Source organism: Protopterus annectens, chromosome 6.part1 (genome assembly GCF_019279795.1).
Source record: "Protopterus annectens isolate FY-2018-M chromosome 6.part1, PAN1.0, whole genome shotgun sequence".
NCBI classification, from domain to species: domain Eukaryota; kingdom Metazoa; phylum Chordata; order Ceratodontiformes; family Protopteridae; genus Protopterus; species Protopterus annectens.
The window spans coordinates 5084762-5105890 of NC_056738.1; the positions used below are offsets into that span (position 1 = coordinate 5084762).

Here is a 21129-nt window from a genome sequence, read left to right on the forward strand (position 1 = left end):
GCAGTCTCCATTGTTTTCTTCCTTTCTCTCTTGTTAACACATACTGGAAACAGTCTACCTTATTAATAGCAAGTAAGCTACACGTTTTGTAATGAATTAGGTAAAGCATTACATAATACAGAAGCTTTTTCTCTTAAAACCATGGTGGCACAAAATTGCCTGCCCATACAAAATGTAGTGAATAGGGTATAACAGAAGTATAACGTTTTCTACACAGCTAACAAGGCCCAAATAACTCTTCTGCTTTGTTGCTTTGTACCTCTATTCTTATAGATAAACTACATGCAAGGTATTTATTCTGTTAAATTGTGTGTGTGTATAATTATTATTATATTAGATCACTAAGATTATCAAACTACTTTCAGAATTTACTAATGAGTTTACCTGGGAAAGCCAGAAACTAAATCTTAAATTTAATAATGTGCAAAATCTTAATGAAGTAACTTCTGTGATTACAGTGGGTAACAGTTTTGCAGTACAGCAATTGTAGTTGTTATTTGCTTTTATAACTGTCATGTGACTGACCTTACTTGCGCAGTTCCTTCCCCTATGGCACATCAGCAGACCTTAATCAGACTTTTTCATAACCTGGTTTTAACATCTCTGTCTAGTCATGATGTTCTAGTCTGCTTCATAAAATGATGGCTGGATTGTATGTCTGTGCATCAGCAAATCTTTTTGTATTTCTGTATACTACATCTAATAATTCCTCCTCCTCCTGTAGAAATTAGATTGTAGACAGGAATGAATGTTAGAAACAAGCTACACCATAAACAGAAACTTAAAGACAGTCATGGGGCTGAAAGGATATCTATCTGGAGCTTGCTATTTAAAGAATGTAAAATGGTATGCCAAACCTAATGAATACTGCAGACAATAATGAAATCAAAGTACTTGTGGATACATATGCATCTTTCTGCTTCCCACTCTCTGTATCAGTCCTTTATTTTCCTTAGTTCCTCTATGATAAATCCTTCAAAAACCTTTACATAATCAGGAAATTTAATGATAGACATTTAAATTATTTTATTTTGTTTAACTGGCATGGTGGGTTGATTCAAGATGGCTGTTTACATCCATAGCCTGGGCCCAAATGGTTCAAATAATTGTCAGTTACTGGGTGATTATCATCATTCATGATACTAAAGCGCAACTTGTTAGGTGGCAGAAGCAGAACACATAGACAAAAGTAAGTAATGAATGGTAGGATGTTACAAACTGAAAAAAAATAAATAAAATACTGAGCCACTAAAACACACAGCAGTTAGGTTCATATACAAGACATGTTTGCACAGAGGGTTAGAGCAGCCTTTTTGTGCTGCAGTTTATAAGATTTAACAAGTAAGTAAAGAAGAGGTGAGTTAGCCATGGATTAGGATGCAGTTGCTAATAAAAAAGGATGAGGGCAACTAAAGAAAATATGTGTGAAACAAGTAGTACTGAGCAGAGCTGTGATTAAAAGGAAATCCATAAAGGCAAATCCATATGAAAACATACTGCAGATGTTGACGTGAAAAAAAATTCAGTTTGACTCTCACCTGGATGCAAATCTTAAAGCAGAATGGTGCCAGCTCGTTTAGGCAGGTCTGAAGTAATGTGTTATCTACCTCTGAGGCATCAGTGACCAAGCTTAGAAGCAACTTCTGGACACTTGTCATCAGTCATGAAAAAGAAAAGATGGGATCTAATTAAGCAGCCACCGGGTAGCCTTTCTGACCCACACAGGGGAGATGAATCTTTCTAGCCCTTGACTGCCATCAAGTGGTTGACTGATGGTAGAACAGTTATAAGGCCAAGTGATACACTAAGAGTACAGGCCTAAGCTGTTTAAGATAAAGAAAGCATTGGTATCTACAGCAGTCATGCATATCTCTGCAGACAGAAAGGGTAGAAACCTCTTGTAGACTCCTTTGCAGACTGGATAAAGATGAACACAATAGCACTTTAACAGCAATGACAGTGAAGTAACTTTTGTAAAAACAAACAAAAAATATATATATATATATATATTAAACAACACACATCTTTGGATAATGTTAATCTCTTTGAAGGCTAGCGTCTGATACTGAATACACCATTACCTTTATAGTCTATTCCTCATTCAAAATACTGTTTCCATATGGAATATGAGATGGCATCTGCAGCATCTGTCAAAGTCCAGCTTAATGAATTTGGCTATACTATTTCTCTGATACTTGAGGTTAAAGCTCTCAAAAGACAACCTATATATATATATATATATATATATGGTCGGACATGTTACAGAACTGTTTCCCAGTGCACAAAATATGGGGGTTGGTGGTTGTTATAATGGATAAGGTGTTTACCTTACAGACACAAAGTGCAGTTTGATTCTCACAAGGGGTAATTGGACAGGCTCAAAGGGACAATTAGCCTGATACTAATCTATGAACCTATAATCCTATGTACCTTTGATTTGGGGGTGACATGATGGTTAAGGTGTTTACCTTACAAACACAAACTACAGAACTTGATTCTCATCTTTGGGCAGAAATTGGCTAGACTTAAAATAGACGACAGGAGCAGCTAGCCTGGTACAAATCTATTTTTAGGCAGCTTTTGGCCACTTCAGAAGCAACTGCAAGAGCTTCAGCTGTTAGCCCTGGGACAACATTCATTATTTGATGTAAAAAGTACAGTTGTGTACACTTATCATAAATGTAGATGTTCGAGTGTATTCACTGTTGCAGTCATCGCATTTAGGTTATCTGCTTGCAGGTAGCCCTCAGTCAGCCTGATTATCAAAGTCTTGGGTCCTGCATCGGTTGCTGTCTCATCTTCCATGATGTCAGGTAGTCAGGGGTATAAAGCATGCCGCCGACGCCATTACATCAGTTTTTCTTGCCCCAGATGTCAGGTGCCCCATAAAGGGAAGCAATTATATACAAGGTTACACCTCGAACAAAAAGCAAATACAACAGAAAGCTTTAAGCGTAGTAAACAAGAATAGAGGTATAGTCAATAGAAGTCAGGGGGCTGGAGGGAGGGTAACCAGGACTGCAACAGTGAATACACTCGAACATCTACATTTATGGTAAGTGTAGACAAGTGCACTATGTTCTTCGTGTTTCACTGTTGCAGTCATCACATTTTGGTAGATTCCCAAAGCTAAGGAAGGGAGGAGGCAATTAACATTAGGACCAGCTATAAGGCCCTGCAAGACTGCAGTGGCAAAGCCAGCTCTGGATTTAGAAAAAAATTGGCAAGTGGTAATGCTTGGTGAAGGTATGTACAGAACTCCAAGTAGCAGCTTATAGGATGTCCCTGGTAGGGACACATCTGAGAAAGGCTGTAGAGGTAGATGCAACCCTGGTGGAATGAAGTCTCATCTCCTGTGGGGTAGGTTTCCCATGGTGCTTACTAGCAGAAATGAATGCAATGGCCTATCCACTTAGAAATGGTTTGCTTTGAAATGGCCTTCCCCTCTGCACCTGCAGCAAATACAACCAGCAGCTGTTCAGATTTCCTGAGAGGCTTAGTCCTGTCTAAGTAAAATCTAAGTTGTCTGTGCACATCCAAGGAGTGCAATATTCATTCCCCTTTGTTCTGTGGATTAGAAAAGAAAGTTGGCAAATGAATGGACTGATTAAGGGCCACACTGTATACCACTTTGGGCATAAAGGAAGGACTGGTCCTGAGGGACACCCTGTCCGCATGAAAGATAAGGGCTCCACTGCCACGAGGGCCTGTAACTCAGGCACCCTTCTTGCTGAAGTGATGGTAATTCAGGCACCCTTCTTGCTGAAGTGATGGCTAGAAAGAAGGCTGTTTTCCAAGAAAGGAATTTCAACTCTGCATTTGCAGCTGGCTCAAAGGGAGGTAGAGTGAGCTTTTCCAATACAAAGTTAAGGTCCCACGGTGGTCTTACATTTTGGCCCCTCTAAGGAATTGCTTCAACAGTGGATGAGAGAAGAGGAGTGGCTCTGTATTATAATGTGTTGAAATGGCCAAGGCATGAATTTTGATGGAAGAAAAGGAAAGGCCCCTGTGAAGCATCTCAAGTATTGAAGAATGTGGGGTACATTGGGCACTGTTGTGCCCATCCTCTGAGTTTGACTCTAGGAACAGAATATTTTCCATTTTTCAGCATAGGATTTTCTAGTACTAGACCTTCTTGCCTCCAGAATGACATCCATCACTTGCTTACTATGGGATGGTAACGGAGAGATCATGTAATTAGCCAGGCTGCAAGGTTCAGGATTTGAAGCTGTGGGTGCAGAATCTAGCCCTCCTGCTGGGACAGCAGGGCAGAGATCTGAGGCAGGTGCCATGGTTCCAGCAGTGACACACTGCGCAAGAGGGGGTACAAGTGTTGGCATGGCCAGTCTGGTGCAATCAGTATTGTCCTTGGTTTGTCCTGTTTGATCTTTAGTAGCACTTTGGAGAGGAGAGGCAGAGGGGGGAAGGCATAAACTGATAGGTTTTTCCAGGTGAAGGACAGGGCATCCACTTTCCAAGCTAGTCTTTGGGGAGTCCTTGTGCAGAATTTGTCCAATTGGTAGTTCTGAAGGGAGGCAAATAGGTCTATCTCTGGGCTCCCCCATTTGTTTCTCAAAATGTTGAATATCTTTGGTTCCAGTATCCACTCATGTGGGTCCATGATATTTCTGCTTAGATCGTCTGCCAGTGTATTTAGCTTGCCTGGCAGGAATTGATCTTGTAGGTGCACTTTGTAGCTGAAAGCTGTGTTCCACAGAGCCATGGCTAGTCTGCAGAGAGGGTATGAGTGGGTTCCCCCTGCTTGTTTATGAACCACATAACAGTGTTGTCCATCTTTACCAATAATTGTCCTGGAAGAATGTGGTCCTTGAAGGCTGACAGAGCATTCTGTACAGCTAACATTTCTATCTGACTGATATGCAGGTGCATTTGACTCTGGTTCCATTTGCCCTGAATGCACTTGCCCTGCCAAGTGAGCCCCCCATGCTTAGTTTGATGCATCTGTTATTACATTTTGGGCAGCAGGGGGTGGAGTGAATGGCAGTCCCTTGTTGTAGTGGCAAGCCTCTGCCCACCAAAGGAACTCTATCTTTAGACAAGGGATGATAGGAATCATTGATTCTATGTCCTGAGAATGTTGACACCATAGGCTTTTTAGATACCATTGTAGTTTCCTCATATGCAGTCTTGCATATATAGCCAAGTCTTTGTGGACAGTAGTTTGAAGTAGGCTGTCAGATAAACTTGTTTTTCTGGTGTGAGGTAGGCCATCTGGGAAGTTGTATTCAAACTTGCTTCCAAGAATACAATTTGTTGGCAGGGTACTAGATGTGATTTATTTTCATTTATGGTGTACCCCAGAGAAGTTAGTAATTTCTTTACAAATTCCAGATGATTTAATAGTATGTCCTGGCTTTCTGCCTGAATTAGACAATCATCCAGGTATGGGTATATTTGAATATTTCTTTGCTTGCAAAATGCAATGACTGGAGCTAGGCACTTTGTGAATACCCTGGGCGCAGTAGGTACGCCAAAGGGCAGTGCAGAGAACTGGTAGTGCATGTAGCCTGCTCGGGAGCATAGGTATCTTCTGCAAGATTCCCTCATTGGGATGTGCAGGTAGGCTTCCTTTAAATCCAGAGTTGCCAACCAGGCATTTTTGCCTAGCATGGGAAGCAGCTGATGAAGAGTTAGCATTTTGACTTTTGGGATTACTAAAAAGGTGTTTAGGATAGACAGGTCCAGGATAGGACAACAGGAATTGTCTTTTCTGGGAACCAGGAAAAGTCTTGAGTAAAAACCTTGCCCCCATTCTTCTTTTGGGACAGGCTGAATAGCCTTGATGCTTAGGAGAGAGAGAACCTGCTTTTGAGCCTCTGCCCACTGATTTGGGGGTAGGTCTAGCCAACCGTTTGGGGTTGGTAAGGAGTGGAAGTGGAATCTGTATCCTTGGGAAACTATATTTAAAACCTGTTCGTCTTGGGTAATGAGCTCCCAGTTTTTTGCATACAGGGCGATCTTTCCTCCTAAAGGAACAGTCAGTTGAGCAGGGCTTGGAAGATGGAAAGTTAAGTCATTGTGACAGTTTACCATATGTGGGTGCCTTACTACTTCCAGCTTTGGAAGTGGGAGTCCCCCACTGCTTAGGCCTGTGAAAACCATGAGACTGAGGCCTGGGTGGTCTGCTGGTTCTGGGTTTGGACTGAAGCAGTTTGCATAGATTTAGCTTTTTCCTCCATCTTTTTAAGTACTACTTCTGCTTGGTTGCCAAAAAGGCTGTCTTGGTTTAAGGGAGCATCCAGTAATTTAGCTTTAACATGATTTGGTAAAGTTTGCTCCTTAAGCCAAGCATGCCTTCTTTAAGTACAGACCCAGTGACAGCAGCCCTGCAAGATGCCTCTAATGAATCAAAACCACATTGCAAAGTATGTTTTTCAACTTGTTCAGCAGAATGGATTAAATCCTGTAATTCTTTATTTTCAGCACAGTCAGGAATCAACATCATTTTCTGTTTAAGCAATCCAATAATATGCTGCTGATAACTTTAACATATGAAACTGTCAGTTTAAGGCCCTAATGGCCAAAGTTGCAGAAGTGTAAACCTTCTTACCTCATCTGTCTAGGTCCCTGGAATCTCTATCAGAGGGGGTAGGGTTTTTGGCAGTAGCAGCCTTAATGCCTTTGGGTCCCTGTGAAATGGTCTCAGGATCTGCAGTAGGATTCTTAAAGAGGAACTGTGAGAGTCAGGTACTCTGTAATACCTGTCAGGTTTTCTGGGAGCAAGGGGTAAAGTGTCAGGGGCCAGGCTAGATTCCAAGAAGGCATCATCTACAATGTCCAGTACAGGAGGGATAGCTAAAGGCCTGTGTTGGGGTAGGAGTAAGAATTCCCTAAGCCTCTTTTTGGAGTCAGAGTAATCCTGGCTTTCCCAGTGCAAAGTTTCACCAAAAGAGAAACCCTGTGGAGGGGAAGCAGAGGGAATGAAGTCCTCTGCATCAGAATCCTCATAGGTAGATAAGGGCAACTCTTGATCATCAGAAAAAAACAGAAATTTCAGAATCCTGACCAGAAGAATCAAAAGGAAAATCAGTTCTAGGTCTCTCAGAGGGAGAAGGGTGGCTTCCCCTGATTAGAGTAATCTTCAGCCATTCTTATAATTTGTTTTTTAAGCATAAGGGCCTGACCATGCAGTCTGGGCATCGGTTTTCTAGTCGTGGATTGAGATTTAGGCCTTGAAGAAGAAGATGGCAGTTTAACATGCAAGTCAGCAGGCCTGAATACACCCTCAGAAGCCAGTGCCTATACAGCAGCTCCAGACCCATCCAAGGTAGAGACATCCACAGGTTCCACAGTCGAAGAAGCATCTCGTGGCATACGAATCCGTATTCGAGATCCGAATGGGTCTCAGTAGAGGCCTGTGAATCTGAAATAGCAGGTATCAGGGACTGCGAAAGCACCTTACTGAGTACCGGTGAACTGGTGACTAGCTTAACAGAAGCATCGTCAGCAGCTTTGGAACTATGCTGCCTGTCTCTGTGTTTATCTTTGCATTTTTTCAGAATGTCGGTAGTCAGGTGGCTTACTGAAGCCATTTCTGAATAATTGAACCAAGTACCAAAATATTTACATGTGAAAATGAACAGACGACGAATAGTTTGAGGTTTGAATAAAGCACAAAACCGACAGCGAGGGACGTCATTGGTCTGGGCCTAAGCAAGGAATGCAGTATGAATGATAATCTTTATAAGGTATTTGCTTTCCACAAGAAATACAATTGTTAACTTTTACTGCCATCGGTTTAGAGAAAGAAAAAGTCTCCCCAACGAGGTACTTAGTTTTGTTGAAGACTTCGGATCTGAAACTCGAAAACGGAAATTTCAGGAGTTGGCCGACCAGCACTTGTGAACTGCTTCTGCTTCGGACACCGCATGACAAGAAAGACTGATGTAATGGCATCGGCTGCATGATTTATACCCCTGACTACCTGACGTCATAGAAGATGAAACAGCAACCGATGCAGGACCCAAGACTTTGATAATCAGGCCGACTGAGGGCTACCTGCAAGCAGAAACCCAAATGTGATGACTGCAACAGTAAAACACAAAGAACATCAACAGGGGTTTTCAAATGTTGTAAGTCATTTCACAAAGTAAAGCTTTCGAGTTAAAGCATCAGAACACCAAGAGTGAAACACGAGTAAAGTCAAACAGTGTTCAAGGACTTACTCTTCTTCTTGCATGAGGCTCTCTTTTACATAATCATTCCTATCTCCATATATAAAGGAGGTCTCCTACAATGTTCACAAGATATCTGCTGTGTACATACAGCACGACAGTTATGTGCCAATCAGTGGCAACATCTGCTTCCCTTTGCTGCTGTTACCTGTAACTCCTGATGTGAATGAATACCACTGCCATTCGTGGTTAAATATAGCAATGGACACCAAAACAATACATTTTAGCTGTGTTATGAGAGCATCAATATACCTGGCTGAGCTAGAAGTGGCCAGTGAATTATAACTCTTGCAGAGTTAATGCTACATAAAACACCATCAGCAGAGTGGTCAGATGATAAATGACATTTGTTGATGCTGTATATGTTAATGGATATCCCTCTTCCACTGCATTAGGTATCGAGTAGCATCATCATTCATTTCTTCATGTATTACAGGAGCATCTGCCAAGCTGGGGAGGAGCCTGGGCCTTAAACAATGTAAAATACAATAATCTTACATTTCATAATAATATAGTATGACTGTCATAACATGCAGCAGAAAACTTCATGCATTTCTCATTCTGCACAGTGTGAGAGCACTAGATTGTTGATGCAGGTACAAGGGCAAAATACCTTCAATAAAGCTGTTTGTGTGTAGGAAGAGGTTGTTTCCACGTTATTATTTATAGAAGCAGAAGAAACAAAACTGCATCCTGTTTTCATTTCAAATGCAATTCCCAGTCTGGCTACTGCGGTGGAACGGATTTCAAAATTACTTAAGTAATTGCCTTGTTCTAAAGAGTTCAGGATGTTTTTCCCCATGTTCTAAAGAGTTCAGGATGTTTTTCCCCATGTTGAAAAAAATATGTAGAACACTATTAAAGATGGAAGTGAAGTCACATTTTATACTTATTTGATTATGTGAGTTAATTCTTTGTCTTAATCATTTAGCCACGTTCTCACTTTTAATGTGAAAGGCTGTTTTTGGGTCCTGCATCCCATACAGGACAAAAGAAATTCAGTGAGATGACATGCGGTTAGCAGCCTGCAGCATAGAGCTGTTCTACCTCAAAGCACTGTGATATTTTTTAATGCATTTTCACTCATTGTTACTTTTTTAATGAACATGTTTAAAAGTAACTGGGAATGGTGTCATTCTTCTCTGCCAAAGGGGGTGCTATATAGTAATACATTTTCTGTAAAATGACACTATCAGCTTAAGTTCATCATTGATATTGACTGCACTGTGATTGGCTTTGCTTAAAGTAGACATTCTAACCCTTACAGTTTTACTGAAATCATTGTCTCCAGCAGGGTTCTCTCCCTGTTATGACCACACATGTTAAGAGCAACCAGTGTCTTGCCATTTACCGTAAAAAGAGGGACACTGTACAATGGGTGATTATTTGAATCAGCCCTTAGGGCCCAACAACACACAACAGAAACATGGACTAAGGATGGAGTATCCAACGTCATACAAGGCCGTAATATTCTACAAGTCCTTTTTTCATCCTACCTTACTGTACATGTATATGAGCACATGTTCACCTTTACCAAAAAGGATGAGAAATTCCTGTTACAAAAATTAGTCTTGCCAGTTGAGACAGCCAAAAAGAAATTCTCTCATACAGACACAAACAAGATAAAAACTTACTCTAGGATGCAAACCAATAAAGAGCTTCAGAAGTAAACATGTTCATGGCTTCTGGCCACAAAATGCTCATGAGTGTCCAATATGACTACATAATTTAGAGAATCTGTTGTGGTTCTGCTACTGTGTGGCAACTAATCCTTTTCTGGTGACCTACTGATTTGTCTAATTTCTCAACAGAATTCTTCCCAACCAGGAGGAAGTAGCCAAAAGAACAGAATACTGTATGGCACTGTGTCTTTGTGAGATTGCAGTGTGTCTGATGAGGTATCCTTTTTGTCACTTTTTGCCTCTCAAAGTTGTATACAGTAAGACTTGTGCTTCGAGCACTGTAAGCAAGTCTTTCGGCTTTTCCCAGTTAGGGGTCGCCACAGCAGAACTCCAGTCTGCTAATGATTGGCAGTAGAGTTTTATGTGCTGGCTTGCCGGGCCTAACGCACAACCTTCAGCGAAGGAACGCCCATTCATGCATGTCGACACACAGAAGATGCTCTGAGAATCGAATGTGCAACGTCTGTGAGGCGACAATGCTACCGCAGCACCACCACCGCAGTACACTGTGCTATGCAGAAATCCCTGATTGCTTAATATTTATTTATTTTTTGACATTTGTTTACCGGGAAAGTCCACTGGGTCAGAAACCCATTTTCAGTGGAGGCCTGGGGAGAAAAGCTCCACAAACAATTTGTACAGAGTATAACAAAGAAACATGGAAGTAATATATTACAATACATAAATGTATAAAAAATAACAGTACAATTCAGAATTTAAACTAAACAATCTGCATTGTTGTATACGACACAAATAGTAGAGGCAAATATGTACCACAAATCAGTTTTTTTAGAAGCTGGTGACATTTGTCACTTCATATTGCTTTCTGTTATAGATACAATAGTAGTGCATGAAAAGTAGTATGTAAATTACAAGTTATCTATAGCAGTACAGTAAGAGGGTGTGCCCCATATCCAGTGCCTAGTTCATCAAACACAAGTGTTCTGAGCAAAAAGGGTGGAAATTGAGTAGCTCATGGGTGTGGCGATAAGAACATGGAGTGAAGGAACACATGATGGTGTACAGACTAGCAGATGTTGCAAGTCAGAAGAGAGAAACTGCTACTTAGTAGCAACTTATGCATCTTCCATTTCCACTCCAACTACCCTAATTTCTCATGGTTGGTAACAAAACTACTCAGAAATCTCCAGGACTATTGCTTCCCTCTGACTCCCCTCTTGCTGTTCTTTAGGTTCTACCTAAACAAGGCGTAGCATATTGAACATACTTCATCTATATTTAAAACTAAGGAATTAGCTTTGGTTTACCCAAGAAGCAGCATGCTTTTTTTCTGTACCGCAAATGTTACAAGCCTAGTCTGCACAACATTATAGACACAGGTGGTAAATCCATAGAAGATCAGCTTCAGTTAAGTTCTCATTTAGAATGTCCTACAAATTGTGTGACTTTATGTTCTCCGTTTCCAACATGCATGCTTTAAACAAGTAAAAATGACGAATTAACTTACCATACCTCAGAATGGTTCATAAATAATAAGAAAATCATACAATAACAATAAAACATGAACAGCAAAGGATAGCAACAGTAATTACAATTTTCCTGCCACATTCACTCCAGTACACCTCTTTTAAGTGTGTACCTTTAACTCCCAGTGGGTGTGGCTTGAGCCTCTAAAAACATGAAGTTATCGCCATACAGTTCTAACAAATACTCGCAGATAGAGGTCAAATATCAATACAGTTGCGTTTGCCATCATGTATGCTTCAAGACAAAATAATCTGATACCTTGTATGTAGCATGGTTTGGGGATTATTAATGATAATATGAACAAACAATTATCTGATGTCTAGAAGCGCAGTAGGAGTTAACTGCAGAAACGCCTGGACTCGGCTGCAATGAGTTTTATTAACGCACCTCTTAGCTGTGTTACTCCTTGGGTTCTACAGCTCTTCTCTTCATGATACAGAACTTCTTGAAATGAATTACTGCAATGGAGCAGTTATATGATTAAGTTGCAGTGGGGCGATTCCAGTTTTTGTTTTCAGATCAAATGAAAAAACAAACACAATGACTTACATACTGAACCATGTGATTGCATCGTCGTGTTATAGACTGCAGGTGACACTGATAATTCCATCTGGCACTAACAACTCAGTCTTAGTAAACTCCATTATATAGCAAGTAATTCTTTATTACAACAACTTTTGGTATTGTTAAGTGCCCTCATTGTCATTTAGTTGCTCACCACTTGTTGTTGTGTCTTTCGGCTTTTCCCGGTTAGGTGTCGCCACAGCGGAACTCCAGTCCGCTAATGATTGGCAGTTGATTTTTACATGCTGAGTTGCCAGCTCAAACGCACAACCTTCAATTAAGGTACGCCCATTCACGCATGTCTCCACGCAGAAGACGTTTAGTTGCTCACCACTCTAGAGTAAAAAAAAAAAAAAACTATGCAATCATTCCCAGGATTCCATACTACTACCACAAGATCACTGAATGTACACAAGGAAAGAACAGATCATTTACATAAATTTGGTGGGAAAGAAAAATGTTCGGATTCAGAAAACCACATTATAAAAATCAGTGTTTTGCAATGAATTTAAATAGGAGCACGGCGGCCTGTCCTTCCCCACGTCAGGTCACATGATCAGCCAACATGGCACCATGTATGCCAATCGGCAATTACAAATGGAGCTTGGATAAATAAAACTTAAGCTACAGTGAAATACTAATGCTATCCAATCTACTAATGGCATTTGTTTCCTAGCTATAAGCCAACATTACCTTGTGCGCAGTTCATCTCACCAAAGATCAGCCTTGGTAGTTTATTCAGCTACATATCCTACTGTTTATTTATTTATGTTTTGTTCACTATGTTAGACTAGTGGCCTCTTTTCAGAGAAGAGCCAAGGTGGTATTAATACTACTAGGGGAAAATTGGCCAGGGCATTAGGCAATCCTCCCTACTCTTTTTGACAGGCACCACAGGATCTTTTACAACCACATGAGTTGCCACCAACTCAAACAGACAATCATGAGTGCAGCAACCCCCCCCCCCCCCCCCAGTGCTGTACTCGAGCATCAGCAATTCAGTGACCTGGAGCTGGAACAGAACCAACAGTGTTTTGGTCCTCTGGCACCAAAAATGAGTTTGCTACAGCACTAGCTCCAATGAATGAAACAAAGAAACATTAAGGTCAGATGGATCACAGCTGTCCCAAACCTATCAGAACATGTGTGCACTGATGCAAGCCTGCAATAAAATGCAAACTATTCCCCAATTTATAAAAGTACTGTGCGTCTGTATCAAGGAACAGAAACATCTCGCCCTGAAACTGTTTATAAAAGCAAATAATCCTCTCTACGTATTTCTTTCCTTCCTTTCTACGTGAAAAGTTATGTACTATTGCTACATTTATATAATCAAATTCTTTGAGGATTAACAAATAATTTACTCATACAAACACACACACACATACATGCATGTATGCATAGAAACAATATTGTTAAGGAGTATCAGTTCTTCATTTCATTGGTTTGAGTTCCAGTCTCCACTTCTAAGCTGTTTGGCTTTGGAGTAAGTCGCTTAACACTTCCAGGTTGCACTTAAAGGGGTCATTTTAGTAAAAGCTTTAACAAAAGGCTCTGAATAGTAAACCAGATCTACTTCCATTGTAACTTTCTTCTTACATAAAGCCACATGAAGAACAAGAGTGGTCAATAGTAATCTGAAAAAAATGCTAGAAATGTGAGATGGTTCTAGAAAAAACATATCAACTCATTCTGAGAGCGAACGGGATCGACAGAGAAACATATCTGATACCTAGAGATTGGTAGTGGTGCTACGGTAGCGTTGTCGCCTCACAGTAAAACGCTGTCCGGTTCGATTCTCAGCTAGAACGTCTTCTGCGTGGAGATGTGCGTGAATGGGCGTACCTTCGTTGAAGGTTGTTTGTCAGGGCTGGTAACTCGACACGTAAAAATCAACTACCAATCATTAGCGGACCAGAGTTCCGCTGTGGCGACCCCTAACCGGGAAAAGCCGAAAGATACAATTGATTTTGTTATACAGAACATGTACTAAGAGAACGGTCTCGACGGAGAATGAGGGAGAAACATATCTGATACGTAAAGATTTTGTTATACAGATAATGTATTTACAGATAACCCCGTTTACATGCTCCTGTCCATTTGTGCAAGTGCCATGCCACTCACTGAAATCCCTGTGGAGTAGAATTGCAATTCATAAAGTAGATTATAATCGTATTGGGTCTAGCTGGCTGAACTGTTGTGGAAGATGATTCAAAAGGATTAAAAAAAATTGTGATCTCATTAGTTTAGTTCAGTCCCTGCAGCTGCAGAACAAAGGAGGAAGCTCATTAAAAAGGTGACAAGAGATACTTATGGTATGTTTTATAAAAATAAATAAATGGTAACGTTGCATGTCGTACTGGTTATATTCTTTAAAGTCGTATTGCTACTTTATCCAGGATTAGATTTTATCTTCGTTCAAGTGGAGACAGATACTTTGACAGACGCACATGCATCTTAACCACTAAACACCTAGCAACTTGGACAAACCTAAAATAAAATAAAACACACATATTACTGACTGAACTAATCTTCTCACTGTTTAGTTCAAGGCAATAACCCGATATCCTTGACCCTTAGCTTCTGACAAATTAATCTCAACAAGGATCAGCTTCTCTTGTTTAATTAACAGCATACACTTACATAAAGGGACAGCAACTATTACTGTAATGCCGAGCCTCTTTGCTGCTGCTCCCGTTTTTTTTTTTTTTTTTGCTCTTGTTCTCCTTTCTAACAGTGGTGACAGTATCCCTCTAAATGCAGTTGCATTTTTTTGCTCTAGTTCTCCTTTCTAACAGTGGTGACAGTATCCCTCTAAATGCAGTTGCATTTTTTTGCTCTTGTTCTCCCTTCTGACAGTGGCAACAGTATCCCTCTAAATGGATTTGCATTTTTTTTGCTCTTGTTCTCCCTTCTGACAGTGGTGACAGTATCCCTCTAAATGGAGTTGCATTTTTTGCTCTTGTTCTCCCTTCTAACAGTGGCGACAGTATCCCTCTAAATGCAGTTGCATGCATCTCCTTAAATACTTCCTTCAATAATGAAGCTCGGCTAGTGATTTAGAATGCTAACTTTATTAAGATACATAATCACAGTGTCACACTATGAATGGAAAGGCCACTCCCAATAAACTACTGCTTGTGTTTATCACACTTGTGTAAGCTGGGCTGTACACACACGCACACACATAGTGCTTAAGTGTGTCTGTGTCTTTTTGGACAACAAAAACACACTATCAGCCTTAAGTAACTTAGAGCAATTCTCATCCATTGGTAATCTCAGTTATTTTACTCCCTCTTTGCAATTGCATCTCTCCCCCACCTACTGTTTTACTGCATCCTTTTTAATCAAATCCGGGTGATTTTATTTTTCATTCTAAAAAAATGCTACCTACCTGACTGAAGAGACCATCTAAATATTTCCCTTAGTTGAACCTGGCACTTGAATCTGACCCTTGATCATCATTTAGTTATATGGTACTTGATAAAGGGATGCCAAAAAAATGATAGTTGAATTTTATTATGATCAGACAATTAAAACAGCCAGTTTCAAACATACTGGAAGAACGTTGTTTTTTTTTTTTCTTTCTTTTTTTTTTTCTTCAGACCACTTTTTATTCCGGGGTGCACCGGGCTGACCTTGCAACGACTGTATATGGGCGCTGGTTATTGGGTAAGTATCTCACTTATTTTTAATGCAGAGGGCTACAAAAATGCATTTAGCAAGCTGCGTAAAGTAGAGCATGATGAAAAAAAAACTACACAGATAGTACAGACATTCGTTATACATTTACGGTTAAAAAAATGATTTCCAGCTTTGCTGAACAAAGACCCATAGACGGTTATTACAGACTGTCCAGAGATTGAACGTTGTGTTCACTGCAGACTTGCCATACAGACGTGTAAACCAAAAATAAAGCGAAGAGTGTGTTTTGGTGGCTTGCACTGATTAAATGCAGCGCTCTTGATTGCAGACAGCTTTGCATACTTGTTCAACAAATATACAAATGATGTGTGCTGCAAATTACCATGCGCCTTGCTCATTTGCTGGATTGATATACACTCACGTTTTTCCAAAAAAGAGAATTACAACGACGATTTAAATATTTTACTCTACGATTCACTAGTGAGGAATATCTGTAAGCAGTTGTGCAGAAACAGTCTGGCTGTAGAATTTCTATAGCATAAATTGTGTGGTGTGAAACACTTGAGCAATAAATTTAGTAAATTGTATACAGTTCCAGCCTAGTCTATTCCGAAAGACCAAAGCAAGAGAAGCTTAAATGATGGTCGATGACCCAAAAGACTTCTTCACTGTTGGATTCTAAAAAGATGTGCGCTTGTCATTCTGTAAGAACTGGATGAAAACTGTGTGAGCTTACACTATTTGTTCATCTTGGCTGTGGTTTCTGGATGAATCCCAGCTGGCTTGGGCTTGCTCTAATGTAGGAGGAACTGCTGTCCAGCAGAAAGCACTCAGTCTGTGATTGATGAACTCTTAATAATACCCCACCGACAGCCTTGCTCCCTTCGGCAGCCGCAGCTCCTTTTTATTTCATCTGCTAATTTGTTAAAACTCTTGTTTCTCGATCAAAACCAGTATGGATTGTATTCAAAATTATTTGGCTTTGTTTTAAGCAAAATGGCATTTTGCTCAGATGGCAAATATCTAGAGCTTAGTATAAATGTACAGAATGTTTTAAGACATTTAACCCTGTGGCCAACATGGCGACTGGGAGGGGGCAGTGCAGGCAGCTCTATTGTTAAGTCACAGTGCAGTTATGCAGCAGCTGTTAAACAAGGGATGCCCTTTGTTTATAACACGCTGCAAAGGAAAGGTATGCAAATACCTCTCAACTGTACAGATGTTCGCAGAATGTCCAGATTTTTTTGCCTCATATTTTTAGTCTGTTCCTCTTTTTTTTTTTTTTTTGACAAATCACTGGGATGATCTAAGGATTAAAGTCACAGGCATTTGAGTTTCAGACCTCATATCGTTCAGAAAATGCATGCTAACACAAATAATGTTATATCAACTTTCTAATTACACAAGAGCAATATTTAAAACGTGCCCCTATTTTTTGGGCTTTTGTCACTCTATTATGTCAGGCTTTGTCCAGATAAGAGATTGAAATTATGTATGGGAAATTATAGCAATATGGAAAGATAGAGAAAAGAGAGACAGATGTGGCGGTAACTAACCGTACACTAAGATATACTTCATGTGAATAGGTAGAAGGGGGAGCAAGCATCTCTTGCTACTACCTCTTCTAGAGTTTGTTTTCCTTAGCATAAGGTAAATGTAGCTATTGTTTTTAACCCTTGCTCATTGTAATCAACATCATGATTGCTTACCAACGAGGCGATTACTTAAAATACATTTTGTAAGTGATTAGTTTCAAAGAATGGTGAAGCCAGATGAAAATGTGTATATGTTTAAGCTTGTATGGATTGCATTCGGGGATATGTTCATTTTTAAATACCATGTGAAAATTGTAGTGGTCTGTGTAAGTGTGTGTCTCTCTTTAGAGAGGGAGGGAGGGAACTCGACCGGCTCTGAATAATCTGAATAAATAAACATTTAAACTATATACACACACATATATATATATATATATATATATCGTTACCAACTGTCAACTGTTCTTGGTAAGTTCCCTTTTTATTTTAATATACGCGAGAGAGTGCAACCGAGGGGGAGACACACAATCGATGCCTTCAAACCTTTGTTCCTTTGTGGAATGTATACGCATCTATTTTTTACTGTAAAACATAGCTATAAACCATTTTACTGAAACTGTTCATTTTAACACATGCATAAGTATTTGTAAGGACTATTTAATAAAATGTATCACGTTCAATTATTTTTTTTTTATTGAACTGTCTCTGGTTCTGTGACCCCAAATTAATTCTGCAAATATCCCAACTGCAGTGATAACGCTTGCAGTGCATACCTTTCAACTATACAGACTTTTGCAGTGTGTCCAGATTTTTATCTCATATTTTTGGTCCGTTTCTCATAAAATTGTGTTTTTCTGGCAAATTATTGTGGGTTCAAGTCAGAAAATAGTGACAGACATTATCCAAGTTTCAGACATCATGCACTTCAGAAACTTCGTGCTAATCCAAAACGTGTTATTCCGTCAACTTTCTTCACACACACACACACACACACACACACCTTTAAACGTGTAAATTTATCTGACACGTTTTAAAGTTTACTATTTTACTAATGTTTTAAATTTTTCAAAAGATAAAAGCAAATTAGGTGTCATAGGTAGGTCCACTGACACATAAGAAACGTGTTTTCAAAACCAAAAATGTGTAACACTGCGTTCTCAACTAATGCAAATGCAACCTGGCAAAACAAAAATGTAGGCATTTTTACAACCACAAGGCTGTACTATACATGTACATTACTTATACTGAATAAAGGGTCGCCGCGTTTAAAATAATTCGCTTAACACATTCATATAAAATGAAATTATAATAATCTGACAGTCATGTTTTACTTGAAAATGCAGTAGTGCCTTTACGCGTTTCTTGCTTAATAATACAAAGCCACACCGATAAATAATAATTTAATAATAATATACAAATTTAAAGGAGTAGAGTAGTTGTTATAGAAATGTTCTTGTATAGCTCTTCCAGGAGGGTCAGCTGCCACAATCGATGCGGTTCTATAATTAAATCAAGTGTCTTCTCAACTACTAGGGTCTTCTAAATTTCACTGTGCCGGATAAATTCAAATTAAAATGGCGAATTGTCCAGAGCTGTCATTTTTTTCCGATGTGCCAAGTTAGTTTTTATCCTCAACAGAATTTAAGCTACAAAACAGCGTTGAAGCACCTGGGAATTCAGTCATTCTACTAACAGTCTTTTCTACACAACAGTCGAGCGACAACTGTAATATGGGTTCCTACTTCTCTGCAGCATGAACATTTTCGCAGTTTAAAACTACTCGAATACCTCCTAAATTTCATTCGCATGTTTTCAAATAATTCTTTGTCACTCTGTAAGGAGGAAAATATGCAATTTCTACCCTTCCTGTGCTGCAGAAATAGTACGATGCAATCATGTTTCCCTAACCCCAGCAACGGATGGTTAGCAGACGTCGGTCGTTGTCTCCTGTAGCTATAAAAACGAGATACTTTCTCCGTACCCGGCTTCTCTTCACGATCTGAAACTAAAATGATTGAGGTTATTATTTGGTACGTGAAATAAGCAGCAGAAAATGGCGGTCAAATAGCTGTGCACAAAATGGCACAGATCACACAGTGCCGTCTCTGTAGTATTATTTTTATGGTCGCGCAAAATACTTGCTACAGTTTTATGCATGGACGACTAATCCTGAGATCATTACACAACTGGAAATGCTGTTGTCGTTGTTTAATCTTTTACGGCAGAGCAATTATTTATTGTTGGCAACCTAACAGCCACTGAGAAAACTGTACACATACATATGGACATTTTTCTAAAGCTTAAATTTTACCTTTCTTTCGGTAGATGGACCGCGACAACGTATGTCTTTTAATTCATCTTCTTTTGGTCATGTATACATATTCCAATAGTGTGTTGCTTAACACAAATCTGCCACGGTCTTAAGTTTGGTTTCCCACATTTTGATGTGTGCTGTTACCAGGGTTCAGAAAGCTACAGCCTCATTCAAAAGGAGGAGGAATCAATGTCGAATGTGAAAGCGACGAGTTTTTGATTGATGAACTTTGAAATGTTTCGCCATGAGGAGGTAAAGATGTTAGGCCCTCCGCAAAGTACAGTTCACCGTTTACAAAACCATTATCTCTCTCCTTGTCTCTTTCAAACTCGCTTCTCGTGTTTGCAAGTGTATGCCATGTAAGGTAGTCAGACTGACAACTTTGTTTCTGGAAGTAAATTTCGATTAATTTTGATATTACAAATGATTTAGGGCCTAGTTTTATTAAACTATCTCTACAGAATGCATAACACAACAATGAGCTGCCGCGGCATTTTATGCCACGTGATTTGCTTAACCAATGACAGGAGCGGAAGCAATAACCGAGGCATTCTTAACAGGGTACAAATATTTCCTACATTTCAGAATGAACATTGTTTAAAAAAAAAATAGTTTGACTTTAAAATGTAACTTATGATTTGTGATACTCAGCTTCATGCTGGCGTAGTTTTTAAACAGACAATATTGTCCTTTAGTTTACTTAGGAAGATCTCTACAAATCCCTGTTGTTGATTACTTGCACATATTTTAAGAGAGTGAAATCCATTAATCTTCCAGATTTTGTCAGGGGGTAGCAAGTCTGAGCCTGCAGAAAGAATGGGGTCAAGCTGTTAACAAAGCCAAACTCTAGATCGTAGAAGGTGAATACCCCCCCCCCTCCAAAAAAAAAAAAAAAAGATAAAACAATGAGACAAGTAATAGCAGACCGTTACTGAAGTAAGTTAAATCCTAATATTTACGGCGGCTCTTAACTGTTTGGCTCGATTACGAAATAATAATAATAAGTCTGTCACTACCAAACAAGCATTACAACGTCTCATCGTAAAGTGTAATACGATTACAGTTATTGCTCGCTAGCTCTTAAGTAGCTAAGGAATGTATGAATGAGATTATTGCGATCATGAAGTGAAATCAGAATGCATTGTTTAAATGCACTTGTAAAGTAAGCATATGCAGTATCGTTCCAAGCTGAAGCCGGGTAAACCTACTGTCGTTTCCCAAAATTTAGCAGTGTAGGTGGGTGACCTACATGCATTATATGTTGTTGCATATTTTGAAACTTAGAAATAAAATGCAAAACCATATTTTAGGTCCTCATCTGCAAGGTAAGCATTACAAGTCAACTCGATTCAAGCTCACAGGCATAATTCAAAATAGTAATAAAAAGTACTCGATCCAATTGAACAATTCATTGGTACCAAGAATACTTCACTTATTTAAGAGTTCACAAACAGACTACGAACAGAGATCTTGGTGCATGAATAAATCAGTGACAGGCCACATTAGCTAAAACTTGAAAGCGAATGCATATGGGATATAAATCCCCGTAATGCATTCACCGAAAACGTGTTGCCGAAAAACACTTTTAAGTATTTTTGCAGGGGGAAGGGCAAGCATCCTCTGCACCATCAATATGGGGTGTAACCCCCCCCCCCCCACACACACACACACCTCCGAACTCATACATACCAACTCTGACGTCGCAC

General features: G+C 39.6%; 1 long non-coding RNA gene across 1 annotated transcript; it reads right to left on the bottom strand.

The window, feature by feature from the left end:
• Positions 1-18400: 18400 nt before the first annotated feature.
• Positions 18401-19592, bottom strand: LOC122805348. The gene is made up of 2 exons (XR_006365358.1): positions 19421-19592; positions 18401-19114 (listed from the first exon to the last, which is right to left on the bottom strand). It is a non-coding gene; the product is annotated as an uncharacterized LOC122805348 (long non-coding RNA).
• Between the last annotated feature and the right edge of the window lie 1537 nt (positions 19593-21129).